At 48.2% G+C, this 14,465-nt stretch overlaps 1 protein-coding gene across 5 annotated transcripts in view; it reads right to left on the bottom strand.

Annotated features, from left to right (window-relative positions):
* The window catches only part of HCK (HCK proto-oncogene, Src family tyrosine kinase), a 42,284-nt gene extending 28,257 nt beyond the window's left edge, over positions 1-14,027 (bottom strand). For 2 of the 5 annotated variants that reach the window (XM_012637752.1, XM_012637751.1), the window contains exon 1: positions 12,792-13,029. The gene's annotated coding sequence lies outside the window, so the exon portion shown is untranslated. Of the gene's footprint in view, positions 1-12,791; positions 13,030-13,975 lie in introns of those variants that run through there. The other 3 variants (XM_012637750.1, XM_012637749.1, XM_012637748.1) reach the window with 2 other exon arrangements.
* Between the last annotated feature and the right edge of the window lie 438 nt (positions 14,028-14,465).

Genomic DNA, 14,465 nt, shown 5'->3' on the forward strand with positions numbered 1-14,465 from the left:
GTCTCTGCACAATTGCCATGTTCTTCTAAGGCAGTCAGAACCCAGTTATACTTCTCTTGTTAAAATAAACATGTGTTTGTGGTTTAAGGAAAAAAAAGTCCCAAATTCCTAGGCTTAGGGCAGTTACTTTTTTAAAAAGGAAAAAAGATTCCTTTTATTTGCAGAGATTTGTCTGTCCTGGTGGGAACTGGGAAAGATTTATCACCTCAAGACTTGAGCAGTTTTGCTTCATTTGCCTTTTGTGAGTAAAGTAAGGAAGGGACACGTTCAGACTCTGGGAGTGCTACATCATTAATTTGAAAAATTATCACAATTAATCACTGTTTTATAATGTACTCGTGTACATTTAAAACTGAAGCCAACATCTTTCTTTGATTTGTGATAAGTATGTATTACAAGTCTGGGAAATTAAACAGCACCTTCGTGGTTCTGTATGACATAAAATGATACCACATTTCATACATTTTGTTCAACTTAAGGATGTTCTGGGGAGAGCACTGCTGTGTGAGGTAGGGCATCTCCCTCCATCTCTCTGAGCAGCCACTGATCTGCAGCTGTGAGCATCATGATTCTTGATCCCATGTATATTGAGCACCTATTAAGTATCATTTGCATTATTAATTTGCATATTCATGGTAGTCATGATAGAAAATTTGCATATTCATGAGGGATAGATCACAGAAGGCCTTGTGGTCATTCACAGTCCAAGGCCACCTCTGAGAAAGGATGATGGGGGTTCTATCTCCAGAGTGGTGGTGGGCAAGAGTGAGCCGATGGATGTAAAAGTGCCCAGCACACAGGAAGCACTACAGAAACAACCACAACCATTTCTATTTACTAGCAAACGTCCCACTACCGTGGAGCAGCAAGCAAGCACAGTTTGCATGCAATGTCTTTGGCCCACAGGCTTAGAGATACTGCCACACTGGAGAAGTTAACTTTTTTTTTTTTTTTTTTTGAGACAGAGTCTCACTCTGTTGCCCTGGCTAGAGTGAGTGCCGTGGGAGAAGTTAACTTTTAAAATAGGGAATTCCCATTCATTCCATCTTTGTACAATAAAGTGTGATTTTAAAAAGTGATATACTGGCAAGAGTCAAATTTGTGTGAACTGTGACTGTCCCCCTAAATTGAGAGAATCGTGTGCACTCCCTGGTGTGGAGTGGGCATCAGAAATGTCCATTCTCATGTTCACTAGACCCAGAAATGTCACGTAAGCCACGTGCATAATTTGAAGTTTTCTACAGCTGTGTTTTTAAAAGTAAAAACAAGTGAATTAATTTTGAAATGCATTTATTTCACCTAATAAGTCCAAATGATTAACATGTAATAAATATAAAAATTATCAGTGAGATACTTTACATTCATTTTTTTGGTACTACAAAAGGGGCAAGAGGGGAATAGGAAGTCATTGGTCAATAGGTATAGAGTTTCAGATGAAAAGAGTTATGGAGATGGATGATGGTGCTGGTTGTACAACATTATAAATATTTAATACCACTGAACTGTACACTCAACAAATGTTTAAGATGGTAAAATTTATGTGTATTTTACCACAATAAAAAAAGTGAAAGGAAAAAAGAGAAGCTATTCGAGAGTAGCAAAGACAGTAGGAGCCATGCAAAGATTGCTAAGATACTGGGTGAAAAAAAGCAACTGCAAAACATGTACAATACTAAACCACTCTTGTAAATGAATATATGTGTGTATGTGGGTGCTAGTATGTTCATAGAAAAAGCAACCTGTTTATAACAATTGAGCAGCAGGATAATGAGTTGAACTTTAAAGAGCAGGGAGGATTTCAATAGATGAAGATTTGGAGAAAGTCAAGAATGTTCCAAAGAAGAACTGACTTCCAAAAAGATTTGAGCAGGCTTACGATATTAAATCATATATGGTGCACTTCAAGACTCAAAAAGTGTAACTCTACACAATTTAGGAGAGACAGATTATTGAACCAAAGCTTAAGGTGGGACTGCTACTGCCATTGAGTACTAGATTTATCTCTGAGCTTCCTAGTAGCCAAGATAAAAATGGAAACTTGTACAATGTCACCATAAGGTCGCAGGAAGTACAGCAATTTGTCAACAGAAAAAAATATTTTTTGACCACTAAATTCAAAAGAGAATTTATGTGGCTCCTCATAAAAAGGTCACTGAAGGACACAACAGATGATTTCTCCAGCTGTGATTGGCAGCTGTCTACAGTATGTTAACAAGTCGTTCCCAAACAGAAGACACTGATGTTATTCAGGTGAGTTTGGGGACCATGGGATGGGTTAAGGTGGGGAGAGGATGACAGAAGAGGTTTACCTAGCCTGGGGCCTCTCTGCAGAGTGCCTTGTTACAGAGTGGCTTAATGTGAGCTTATTTATTTTTTAAATTTTTATTTATTTTTTTCTTTTTATTTGTACACGTTTATGGGGTACACGTGCAATTTCGTCACATGCATAGACCGTGTAGTGGGCAAGTCAGGGCTTTGAGGGTATCCATCACCTGAATAACACACATTTGAAGTGATCTTAGAAATGCCAACAGGGTGTCTGGCTGCTCATAGTGTGGCCGACCTGCGAGCCGGCAGCATCAGCCTCATTCAGGAGCTGTTAGGAAAGCAGAATCTTCCCACTTCCCAAATCAGAATGTGCATTTTCACAAGGTTCCCAGGCGATTTATGTGCACATTGTAGTTGAGAAGCCCTGGCTTAGAGAACCCCTTTTGCTTCTGTCTCCTCAGCGTCCACCACTCTTTTGATAACAGAACCTGGATTTTCCTTTGGGGAACCGGCTTTCTCCCACTCGGTGCATGAGCTTCGGTGGGGCTAGCCCCGCCCTTGTTTTCAGGGATTGGCAATTTGATACAGGCCTGGCCAATCAGAGAATCCCATGTCCCACGGCTACAGTGATTGGTTCAGCTATAGGCATGCATGTGCTCCTCACCAAGGCAATCAGACTCTGCCCTGAGATTTTGCTGGAAAAATGAGGAAAAAGGCTCTATCTTTCTGTGTTGTTGGGATGTAGGAACCTGGAGCTCTTGGGAGCCAACTTGACATCAGGAAGGGAAAGTCTGCTTTAGAGTAAAGCAGAGGACAACAGAGCTGAGGGATGGAGATAGTGATTCCTGAAGACATGGTGAGTAACTAGATCCAGCTGTGCCTGAAGCCTGTCAACCTCAGGACTTTTCCAGTTCATGAGCAAATAAATTCTCGATTTCATCTAAGCGAATTTGAGTTGGGTTTCTGCCACTTGCACCCAAAGTGTCTTCACTGATTTTTGCATATTCCTGGTCTATACTCTGGATCAAATGAACCAGAGTCTCTGGGAGTGAGAGCCTGGAATCTGCATTTCCAACAATTCTGCAGGAAATTCTTACACACACTAAAACTGAGACCCACCGATGTAGTGAAATGAAGGCTGAACTTGGGAGACAGAGTACTTGGGTTTGGATGGCAGTTCTGCTACCCACCAGCTATGTGACCTTAAGCAAGTCACTTCCCCTCTCTGAGCCTCACTTTCTTTCCTGTTAAATAGGGGGCCCCTGCCTCTCAGGCTTGGCTTACGTCCCATATAACTAGGGATGTGAAAGGCTTTTGAAAACCTCTGCAGACACATATCTTGTCTGATGTGCTTCAAAACTAGGCTCTGAGAGCAGAAGTAGCCCGCCTGGCCTCACACTCAGAACTGCTGACTCCTGGCAAAGACACTTCCTCAGGCCACTGCTGACCCCGGGAACCTGAAACCTGCTCCACCTCCTCAGATTTTGCAGGGTGCTGCACCGGAGGGAAACGGTAAGGCTCAGCTTGCGTGCCCTGGCTGCTTCCCACGGTTGCCATGCTGGCTGCGGAGCCTCCCGTCCTCCTGTGCTCTCAGAGTCAAGCCGAAGTGCAGAACCTGCCTAAGCATCCATGGAGTGGGCCAGAGATGGTTTTCTGGAAGTTTCTATGCTCAAGCAGAGGCCTGCAAGGGCTGTGGGTGTGAAGCCCTAGATTCTGGTCTGATCTCTGCCACAAGCTCACTGTGTGACCTCAGGCAAGTCTCAACTTCTCTCTAAGCCTCAGTTTCTCCAAATGTGAAGTGAGATGTTGGATGAGAAGTTGTCTGAAAGGGACAACTGTAGTTCGTTCCTGCAGAGAAGCTGCTCCCCCTTCTAACAACAGTTCTCCAATTTTCCTCTGGGCATCACCCCTCCCCAAGTATCAATTCATGGATTGAAGTAGAGCTGACTCCAACCTCGGGCTGTAGAGGTGGGTCTGTGATCAAGTCTGGCCAACCAGAGTTGCAATGATAGAGGCAGAGGTGGGCATGTGACTCCGTTCTGGCCAATGAGAGCAAAGGCTTTCAGCAGCAAGGCAAAGACAAGAAATAGAGAAATATAGATTCTTTCAGCCTTGCCAGAAGCTGATGTCTCATAGACTTTCCAATAACCTCCCCTGTCTGCTTGAGCCAGTTGCAGTGGGATTTCTTCCCCCTTAAACATTGAAGAGTTCTGCCCAGTGCTGAGGAAATTCTTACGGGGGATTGTAATTCACACTCAAGTATAAATGGCTAATAGCAAAGACTTCTCTGAAAGCAGGTTTTGATAGAAGAGAAGTTAAGATGGTACTAGACCCATTAGAGCAGGTGAGGATGGGTAGAATATGGACCTCATTAAGCTGATGGCACTGAAGCCATGTCTTAAAAGTGTCTGGTATATTATAGGCCCTCCCTGTACATTTGTGGAATGAATGTATTGTGTTCTACTCTCTACCATACTTGGCTGAAGTCAGCAGACCAGAATTATGAACCCATTTTCCAGATAGGGAAATGGAGGCCCATGGGAGAGAGGGTTGCCCAGGTGGTCAGTGGCGGGTAGAACTAGCACCCAGCTCTCCTGCCTCTCATCTTCCACTAGGCTCAGCCCCAGAGACTGTAGGCAATGCAGGGGCAGGGGGGGAAGGAGGAACCCAGGCAGAAAGCTCAGGAAGGCAGACTGCTGGGGGCCCTGGGCTCAAGACTGTTCAGTTAGAGGAACTTTCCCTTCTCGGAACAGCTCAGCCATGGGGGTGGGGAAAAAGTCTTCCCTCAACAGGGGCCAATTCTCTGAGTGGTTTCTGGGGGTGCGGAGCCCCACAGCTTCCTCTCCTCAGGTTCCCTGGCTGTCTCCTGAATGAACCGACCCTATCCCCAAGTGACTGTTGTCTCTAACAGACATTTGGGGGTCACCCCTGACTCCTCATCTCTTCCCTTTTCTGAGTCTCAGCTTCTCTCTCGCAGAGCTCAAAACTTTGATTTTGCAAACAGGAAAGGGCTTGGGAGATCAACGCCCTCCTTGCACAGGTGGGGTAACAGCCCCGGAGAGGGCGAACGCTGTGTCCCTGCTCACACAACGGCGAGCGACAGAACAGCGCATTGGAGAACTCGGCACCGTCGGTCATTTCCCCGGCTCGGCCAAAGGGCTGGCTCCGAGAGGCACGTGTTCCAACGACTTGTTCAAACTATTAAACTCCTACCATGTTTGCCGTTACCCTTGGGTCACTCGGTCCACTTCAGAATTCCAGGGCAACTGTGAATCTCCTTGGGATAATTTTACCTCTAAGGTAGGCAATTTGGAAAAACTGGGCAATTTGGATGAGATCTGAAGTCAGATGGAGCCGGGTTTGAATCCCCATTCTGCCTCTTACAAATAAGCCAGCTTTTCAAAATGTAAGTCAGGTCACATGCCTCTTCTGCTCAAAACCTCCCAGGGCTCCTGTCTCACTTGGAGTGAAAGCCTAAGTCCCCTCCACGGTAGGTAGGACCTCCATGATCTGCCCCCCTCAACCTCGCAGACCTGTCTCCTTCCAGTGATACCTTGATCATTCCACCCCAGCCACACCACCCCACTTCAACTCACCAACCATGCTTCCACCCCAGGGCCCCTGTACGTGTTGCTTTCTGCAACGTATTTCACTAAAGCCTCCTGCACTTCGTCTAATCTCTTCAAAGATTGCACCTTGTCACCCTGGCTAAGACAGGAGCCCCTACCCCCAACTCACATCCCTTTCTAGCCTGTTCCCAGCTATATTCTTTATGGCCCGAACCACCTCTTAATGTGGTGGCCATGAGAATGCACCTCTCAGATCTCCAACTGCAGAGTGTAGCTGACCAATGTGCTTTGGAGTCCATCACCGTCCTCATGGGCTGCTCCCAGCCAACGACTGAGCACGGTGGGGAGACTGAGGCAGGCTCACATCTGGGGCACCTCTAACAATACACTTTGGCCGAAGGCTCCCCGACAGCCTCGCCAAACTTTCCTTAGAATTGCATTGCAGACACTTCCGCATTCCCTTCCGCCCTTCTCTCCTCCCTTTTCTTTTTCATTAGGGGTCAGATGTGCCTTTCCTAGCCTCTCCTGGTTTCTCCCCATTTTCTCTCATGGATGTTTCCCCTAACAAGTTTCTTGCACATTTAATGCTCTGGGAATCTGCTTCCCAAAGGACCTGAACTAACACACCTATTGTATTTCCTATTGATTTATCATCTGTCTGCCCACTGCAATGTACGACATTGGAGGGTAAGGACTTTGTTTTGCTCACTGCTTCATCCCCAGTGTGTAAAACTAGAACACAGTATATGCTCAATATATTCTTGTTGAATAATTAAATGAAGTCCCCTTTAGCTTCCTGGACGCCCCAGAGTTCCCATCTAAACAGCAGCTATGAATATGTGTTTAAACTGAGAAGGGTCATCCACGTTTGCTCATTTATGCTCAGAGAGAAGCAAAGTCTTTCCCTGGCTGGAGCTGAGTGGAGGTTGCCACCTTCAGACAGGACACGGCGGCCAGTTCACTGCACAGGTAACTTCCACTCTAACCTGCCATCATGCTCCGAAATCAGCTGCCCCCAAACCTGTCCTCCACAAATGGAATCCTTAAAGCCACAGTAACACATGCTCTGATCTTTTTACAGTTTTTCTAATAGTTGACAAAGCTCCAGGCCTCAGTTTCTTTTATTTTTTAAATTTCTTTTTTTTTTTCCTTTTTTTTGAGACAGAGTTTCGCTCTGTTGCCCAGCTGGAGCACAGTGGCATCATCACAACTCACTGCAACCTCAAACTCCTGGGCTCAAGTGATCCTCCTGCCTCAGCCTCCCATGTAGCTGGGACTACGGGTGCATGCCGCCACACCTGGCTAATTTTTTCTATTTTTAGTAGAGATGGGGTCTTGCTCTTGCTCAGGCTGGTCTCAAACTCCTGACCTCAAGTGATCCTCCCACTTCAGCCTCCTAGGAGTGCTAGGATTACAGGAGTGAGCCACCTCACCTGGCCAGTTTCTTTCATTTCTTGAAGGGGTTTGTGTTTTATTTTTTAAATTACCTTTCATCGCCTAGTAAAACATTAGTGCATACTTCTTATTAAAAATTAAAACATTACAGATAAATCTAAGGGATGCTTGGATTATTCATTTTATAAGCCCCCTGTGGCCAGCTCTCCCCTCTGCCAACACTTGGCCTCTGCCTCTGCATTTCCGTACATGTATATTGAAGCAGATGCTGCCTGTGCCCCGCCCCTACCATTCTGCTCTTTGCTGAGTTGGAACAGTCTGGCTAGACTTTCAACTGCTAGCACCTGCATCTCTGAGGCTACCGGTGCCTGCTCTGCCCATGAGCTTGGCAAGCTGAAAGTGCTGGAAAATTATGATGCCCCCCGGAGCAGCTTTCAACCAGTGACTGACAAGATCGGGTGGACAAGTGTCCTAGTCCCCCAGCTCCTGAACGTGTTCTAGGTTGGCTCCCAGCGCTTCCCAGGGGGACTGAACTCTAGGTGCCCACAGTGGAAACTGACTTGGTAGCACACATTTATTGGCTGCCCTCTGCGTCTCACTTCCACACTCCTCTCCGAGGGTTTCTGGAATCAGCTCTCAAGCTATATGCATTTGAAACCTTGTCTAGAGCCCCCTTATAAGGAAACTCAAACTAAGGCAAATCTACCCCAGGAATTATGAAGCATAGTGTGTGTGTGTGTGTGTGTGTGTGTGTGTGTGTGTCTGTTTTAACAGAAAAGAAATTGTGCTGCAGGAATCCTGAGGTAGTATCCTTTTTAGTCCCACTTTTCAGATGGGGAAACTGAGACTCAGAGAGCGAAGGGATTTGCCCAGTGCATCCCAACTTGCATGAAGCGGAGCTGGCACTCAAACTCAAGTTTGTCTCCCGTGCTATGTCTACTGTTCGTTGCTGTAGCCGAGATGAGGGTGGAACTCCTATTCTCTCAGCTGCACCTGTATCTCCTGGGCCAAAGGACTTGGGGGTGATGCTGGAAATCAAGCTTGTGCCTCTAGGGGAGGATTAGGAGTGTGAGTCCCGGTGCAGCACCATCCAGAGGATGCAGCATCATGTAGTGGGTGCAGCGTGTGTGGTCACAGCCACTGCCCAAGAACATGGCACATTTTACTTTCAAGCAAGGGTTTCTCTTGCATCATTGCTCATGCCTCCAAAGTACACTCAAACTCCCAGTCCTGGGGTGGAGAAAATTGAAGAAATGGGGCGGGGACTAAAGTGCTGTGGGGATTGGTTTAGTGGGGAACCTGCAGCCTTATGGCCGCTTGTGGCCTTCTAGGTCCTTACGTGCAGCCTTTTGACCGAATCCAAATTTTACAGAACAAATCCTTTTATTAAAAGGGGTGCAGCAGAGAAAAATATAGCTTTTCTTGCCTCCTTTGGTGCTTAAAAAAAAATGATCTTAAACTAAGAAGGCTGCAGCTTCCCCATCCCTAGAAGACAGAGGCTGTGACAGATTGTATCACTAACTTGCTGTGTGACTTTGGGAAAGTTACTTGCCCTCTCTATGCTTCACATTCCTTTTCTATAAAAAGAGAAGCCTTGTCATGACTGAAGGGTGGGGCTTGAAAACTCAAATGGCTATAGGAGCCTGGAGGGTGCTGGGCATGAGGAGAGCAGGCCAGGCAAGGGCATTGCACCCTGGACAGCTCCGTGCAGTACCCAGGGCAGGCCCTGCCCAGCAACAGCAAGGCTGCCCGAGGGAATAGCAGAGGAGCGTGAGCAATGCCGGTTCTAGTCCCAGAGCTGCCAACTCTTCCAGCTTTTCGAAAGACAAATCCAGACTGCGTGAGCTCTCTTAATTTTAAATGTTAGCAACTCATTGAAAAGAATCACTGTGTATGTGTGCGTGTGTGCCTGTGTATCTCAGGCAAGGGAGGGGAGCTATTCAACATTGGTTACATTTGTTCATTCAGTGTTTTTTTGAGGCCCTACTATGTACCGGGTGCCAGGTGTTAGAAGATACAGTGGTTTACGAAACAGACATGTTCATACCCTTATGGAACTTACTTTCTAGAAGAGTTTAAAGTCCAAGCCCTGGCTGATCCCCTGAATGCAGACACCCTTAGCCTTGCCCCTTGGTGTAAGAGCCCCCAGAAGGCAGCCTGGTTTGGATGAGATTAAGATTCATGCTTCCCTCGTCTGTGAGGATGGCACAATAAAATAATAATAATGAGGAACATAGCAGGTATTGGGAAGGAAGTGAAACAAATTGGAACCTTTGTACATTACTGGTGGGAATGTAAAATGGTGGGAAACAGCTTAGTGATCCCTCAAAAAGTTAAATATAGAATTATTATGTGACACAGCAATTCCACTCCTAGGTATATACCCAAGGGAATGGAAAGCAGGTACTCAAACAAATACATGTATGTACATGCATGTACATAGCAGCATTATTCACAATAGCCGAAAGGTGGCAACGACCTAAATTTCCATCTACATATGATTGGATAAAGAAATTGTGATATATACATACAAAAGGAATATTATTCAGCCACAAAAGGAATGAAGTACTAATACATGACACCATGTGGGTAAACCTTGAAAACATTACGTTAATTAAAAGAAGCCAGACACAAAAGGTCACATACTACTATATTGTATGATTCCGTTTATATGAGATATCCAGAATAAATTAATCCATAGAGACAAAAAGCAGATCGGTGGTTGCCCGGAACTGGGGGAATGGGCGAATGGGAGTAACTGCTTAATGGGTACAAGGTGTCCTTTTGGGGGGTGATGAAAAACCTTTAGGAACTACATAGAGGTGGTGGTTGTGCAACACTGAATGTACTAAATGCTACTGAATTGTTTACTTTAAAATGGTTAATTTTATAAAGTTATGAATTTCACCTCAATTAAAAATATTTTTAGGCCAGGCATGGTGGCTCACTCCTGTAATCCTAGCACTCTGGGAGGCCGAGGCGGGAGGATCACTCGAGATCAGGAGTTCGAGACCAGCGTGAGCAAGAGTGAGACCCCGTCTCTACTAAAAATAGAAAGAAATTAGCCGAACAACTAAAAAATATATAGAAAAAATTAGCCGAGCATGGTGGCGCATGCCTGTAGTCCCAGCTACCCGGGAGGGTGAAGCAAAAGCATCGCCTGAGCCTAGGAGTTTGAGGTTGCTGTGAGCTAGGCTGACGCCACAGCACTCTAGCCTGGGCAACAGAGTGAGACTGTCTCAAAAAAATATATACATTTTTAAAGACTACAAACTATCCAAGAGTGCTATGCTAGAAATGTTAAACAGATTATAGTACATCCAAACAATGAAATACTATGCAGCCATTAATGGCCTGGAAAAATCCTCACAATGTAATGCTAAGCAAATGGGTAAGATAAAAATCATATATGCAGCATTATACTAATTATGTTAATTTAAGAGTACATAGAAAAGACTACATAAAAATATATGAAAATGTTTGCTATCCCCTGCACACAAAAAAATTCATGCTTTCGTTTTTTAAGTATCCACTAACTCCCAGGCACAGTGAGCACGGCCAGCGCAGCTCTGCAGCAGAGAACATGAGGGCTGGGAGAAGGCCCTGGGTCTAAAGAGAGCTGGGAGGTCAACGGGGCCAGATTCTTTTCTCCTCTCCACCCCAGACACCCTCCGTGACCAGGCTTCCAGGCTTCAGTACTCCTCTCATACAAAGAGGAGGGTGACAGGTGCCCCCTCTGTGGAACCATCCAGCCTCTTGGTGTCCTCAAGAAACACCTGCACATGGGTTCGAGGCTCCACATCCAGAATGGCCCCGGAAATATTGTTTATTGTAGTGAACACCTAGGAACAACCTGCATGTCCGTCAGCAGGGGAATGAGAAATAATGTGGGGTTTCACCTGCTGAGATACCTCACAGCTAGGAGGAATGAATGAATGAGACCTCTATTTCTCATCCTGGATTGATTTTGTCCACTTAATAATAAGAAGTAGGGGGAAAAGGAAATTGCAGGAGGCTCACATAGATAGCATTTATGTAGATCTTTAAAACACAGAAAACAACTCTATGTGCTGTTCAAATGCATACATTTATACACATACACATACATTTATAAAGACCCAGGCTGGAAGGCCTGTAATTCATGACTGGTTGCCCCTAGGGAGGGAGAGAAACAGAACTGAGAGAGGATACAAGGTGGGGAGGCTTCAGTTTTAATCTATCACTTTTAGTAAATTTATTTTTAAAAATCTGAAGCCAACATAACAAAATGCTAAGATTTATTAATTCTGGGGTGGGGGGGTGGGTTCCTGGGATACTTAGTATATCACTCTCTTCACTTTTCTGTATTTTAACTTCCTCCCCCACCAACAAGAAACAGGAGAGTGAAGAGAGAAGCATGGGTAGGCTGAATGGTATCTGCTGAGACCTTGCTCTGTGCCAGGCATAGGTTACACCAGCGGTTCTCCCAGTGTGGATCCGGGACCAGCAGTACCAAGCATCAACTGGGAATGCACATTCTCAGGGGCCCGCACCAGACCTGCTGAATCACAGACTCTGGGGCTGTGGCCCAGCAATCTGGGTTTTATCGAGCTTTCCAGGGGATGCTGATGTACACTCATGTCCGAGAACCCTGGGCTGTATGTAGCAGACAGGGCAATAGTTAGCATGTGTTAAGCATGCGTATCCGTCAGTGCTTGGGAGCTTTCCTCAATTTAATCTTCACAACGACCCCGTGAAGGAGGTATTGTTACTCTCCTCATCCTGCAGTGGTGGAAACCGAGGCACAGAAAGGCCAAATACTCTGCACAGGGTCCAACAGGCAGTTTGCCCTAGAAGCCCCCTCCCGCCCTGAACCGCTGCGCTATCGGCCTCTCGCATGCTCCAGTTCACAGCATCCTTGCAAGAAAGACTTAGGTAGCCCCGTTTTACAAATGAGGAAACGAATTCAGAGAGAGAATGACTTGCCCAACAAGGAGGAAAGTGACAGGGCAGACATCCTGTAGCCTCTGTCCAGGAGGTTTTGGGGTTTGACTTGGAGCTGCTGGGGGCGGGGGCCGGGGAGGGAGCGGTGCGAGCCGACCCAGCTGCAGCGGGCCAGGGTGTGGCTAGCACGTCACGCCTCCGCCCTGCTGCCCCCTTCCCCACGCCAGCTGTCAACCCGGTGTGACCCATCACCCACCCCCACTGGGAACCGTAAGGGCCTTCCCCTCCTGGGCTGTGTGAAGCCCCCATCCCTTCCTTTTTTTCTTTTCTTTTTTTTTAAAATTTTGCAGAAGGGGAACTTGGACGGCCCAGAGAAGTGGCCGCTTGAGCATAAAGTCACTCCACCCGCCCGAGCTTCCCCTCCGTCGGGCTATCCTAGGATCGCAGTTGGGCCGAGGCAGTGCCGCCCCTCACCTGCGCACCCTCCACTCCTGTCCGCGGCGCCCCGACGTCCCCTTCTCCCCGCGCTGCCCCCAGCGGCACCCACAGCCAGCCCTGGCCAGGACCCCGGGCTCCCTCCGCGGCCGAGGACCCTCGCGGGCCGGCGTCCCCCGGCGCCCGGCCCGCCGCACTCACCTGGGCGCCCGCTCCTGGTCTCGCGGGCAGCCCGGATCCTCGCAGCTCGAGCGCCCCCCCAGCTCCGCAGCCCCGGGGCGCTCGGCCCGTAGGAAGACGGGCTGACTTTCGAGAACAGGAAGCTGGGGCGGCGCTCCGAGGGGCTTCGGTGCCGTGGGCCTTCTCGGGCTTTCCTCGAGCGGCCGCGTCCGGGTCCCTCCCACCGCGTCTAAGCGCCCGCCCTGCGGCCGGGCTGGAACCAGGGACGCGGTGGCGCCCACAGGCCATCTGGGCGCCTCGGCCGCGCCCAGAGAGATGCTAACCCCGCCCCGAAGTGTCCTAACACCACCCCCAAAGATTCTAACCCCGCTCCGGGGATCATAACCTGCTACTCCAGGGTCATAACCTCCGTGCCCTGCTCGCAGGATCCCCAGCCCGGCGACAAAAGCAAAACAAAAAACAAAACAGAAAAAACCCCACCACCCACCCGAGGCTTCTAACCCTTCCCCCCCAAGATCCTAACCCGGTCTCTGAAGGATAATAACCCTGGCCCTAGGATCTAGGATTTTAGCCTGTCGGCCAAAGACCCTCACCCCCACGCCGCTCCTCTCAATGCGTCCTGCGCCTCTCCTAACACATCCTCATGCCGCCTCCAAACGGCCTAACCCTGTCCCCAAAGGATTCTAAGCCCTGCCCCCGGGGATTTGAACCGCCTGCCCAAGAGCCCCAACAGCCGCCCTCCTGCTCCTAAAATCCTACCCCTGCTCTCAAAGGATTTTCAGTCCCACCTCTGAAGGATGCGTAACCTAAGGATCCTAATCCAGCCAACGGAAGGATCCTAACCCCTCTCTTCAAGGGATTCTAACCCCAGCCTCAAGATTTACGACCCTAACCCAAGGATTCTAATACTGCCCCTGGGTGATCCCAACCCCCACCTACCCCCTCAGCCCCATGGCTTTAACCCGCAGGAGTCTAATCCCGCCCTTCCAAAAATTCCAACCCCGCCCTCCAGGGATTCTAACCCCACCTTCCAATGGATTCCAGCGGCTCTCTTCAAAGATTCTAACCTCGTTCTGGAAGCTACCCCACCCTCATCACTGTTACAGGATTCTAACACCCACCCTCGAAGCTTTATGATCCGTCTCGCCCACCATTCTGATCCCTCCCTTCTGGCCCTGGCCCCTGCCCCACGCGGAGTCTTAAACCTTTCCGGCCCTTCTGTGGTCAGCGGTTTCCCTTCCGCAGGCTGTGCGCTATTCAAACGCCATGCAAAGTTGCTCGCCCGCAGGAACTACCCTGGCTTATCCTGGGCAGGCTTCTGTGCAGCTCAGAGCACTTCCCGAGTTGAGGCGGAGCGAGGTGTAGGCTGGAGGGCGATTGAGGATGGGACTGTGCCCAGCGCCAGACAAGGACAGAGCACATCCTCTCTGGGAAAAGACAGGGGCTATCACGTTAAATTCCATGTAACACACCTCCAAAATGTACAGGAACCTTACTGCATCTCCCTATTTTCGCTGCTACTAGCCAGTCCAGGCCACCGTCATCTCTCCTTCCTTCCCGCATGCATGCATTTGTTCATTCAGCGTAACTGTGCTGGTGGCTGGGATATGCAGGGCTTCTGGGACTTGGCCCTGCGGACATTTGGGCCACAGGATTCTTTGTTGTAGTGGACTGTCTTGTGCACCGTAGGGTGTT

Source organism: Propithecus coquereli, unplaced genomic scaffold (genome assembly GCF_000956105.1).
Source record: "Propithecus coquereli isolate 6110/MARCELLA unplaced genomic scaffold, Pcoq_1.0 Scaffold122, whole genome shotgun sequence".
Classification (NCBI taxonomy): domain Eukaryota; kingdom Metazoa; phylum Chordata; class Mammalia; order Primates; family Indriidae; genus Propithecus; species Propithecus coquereli.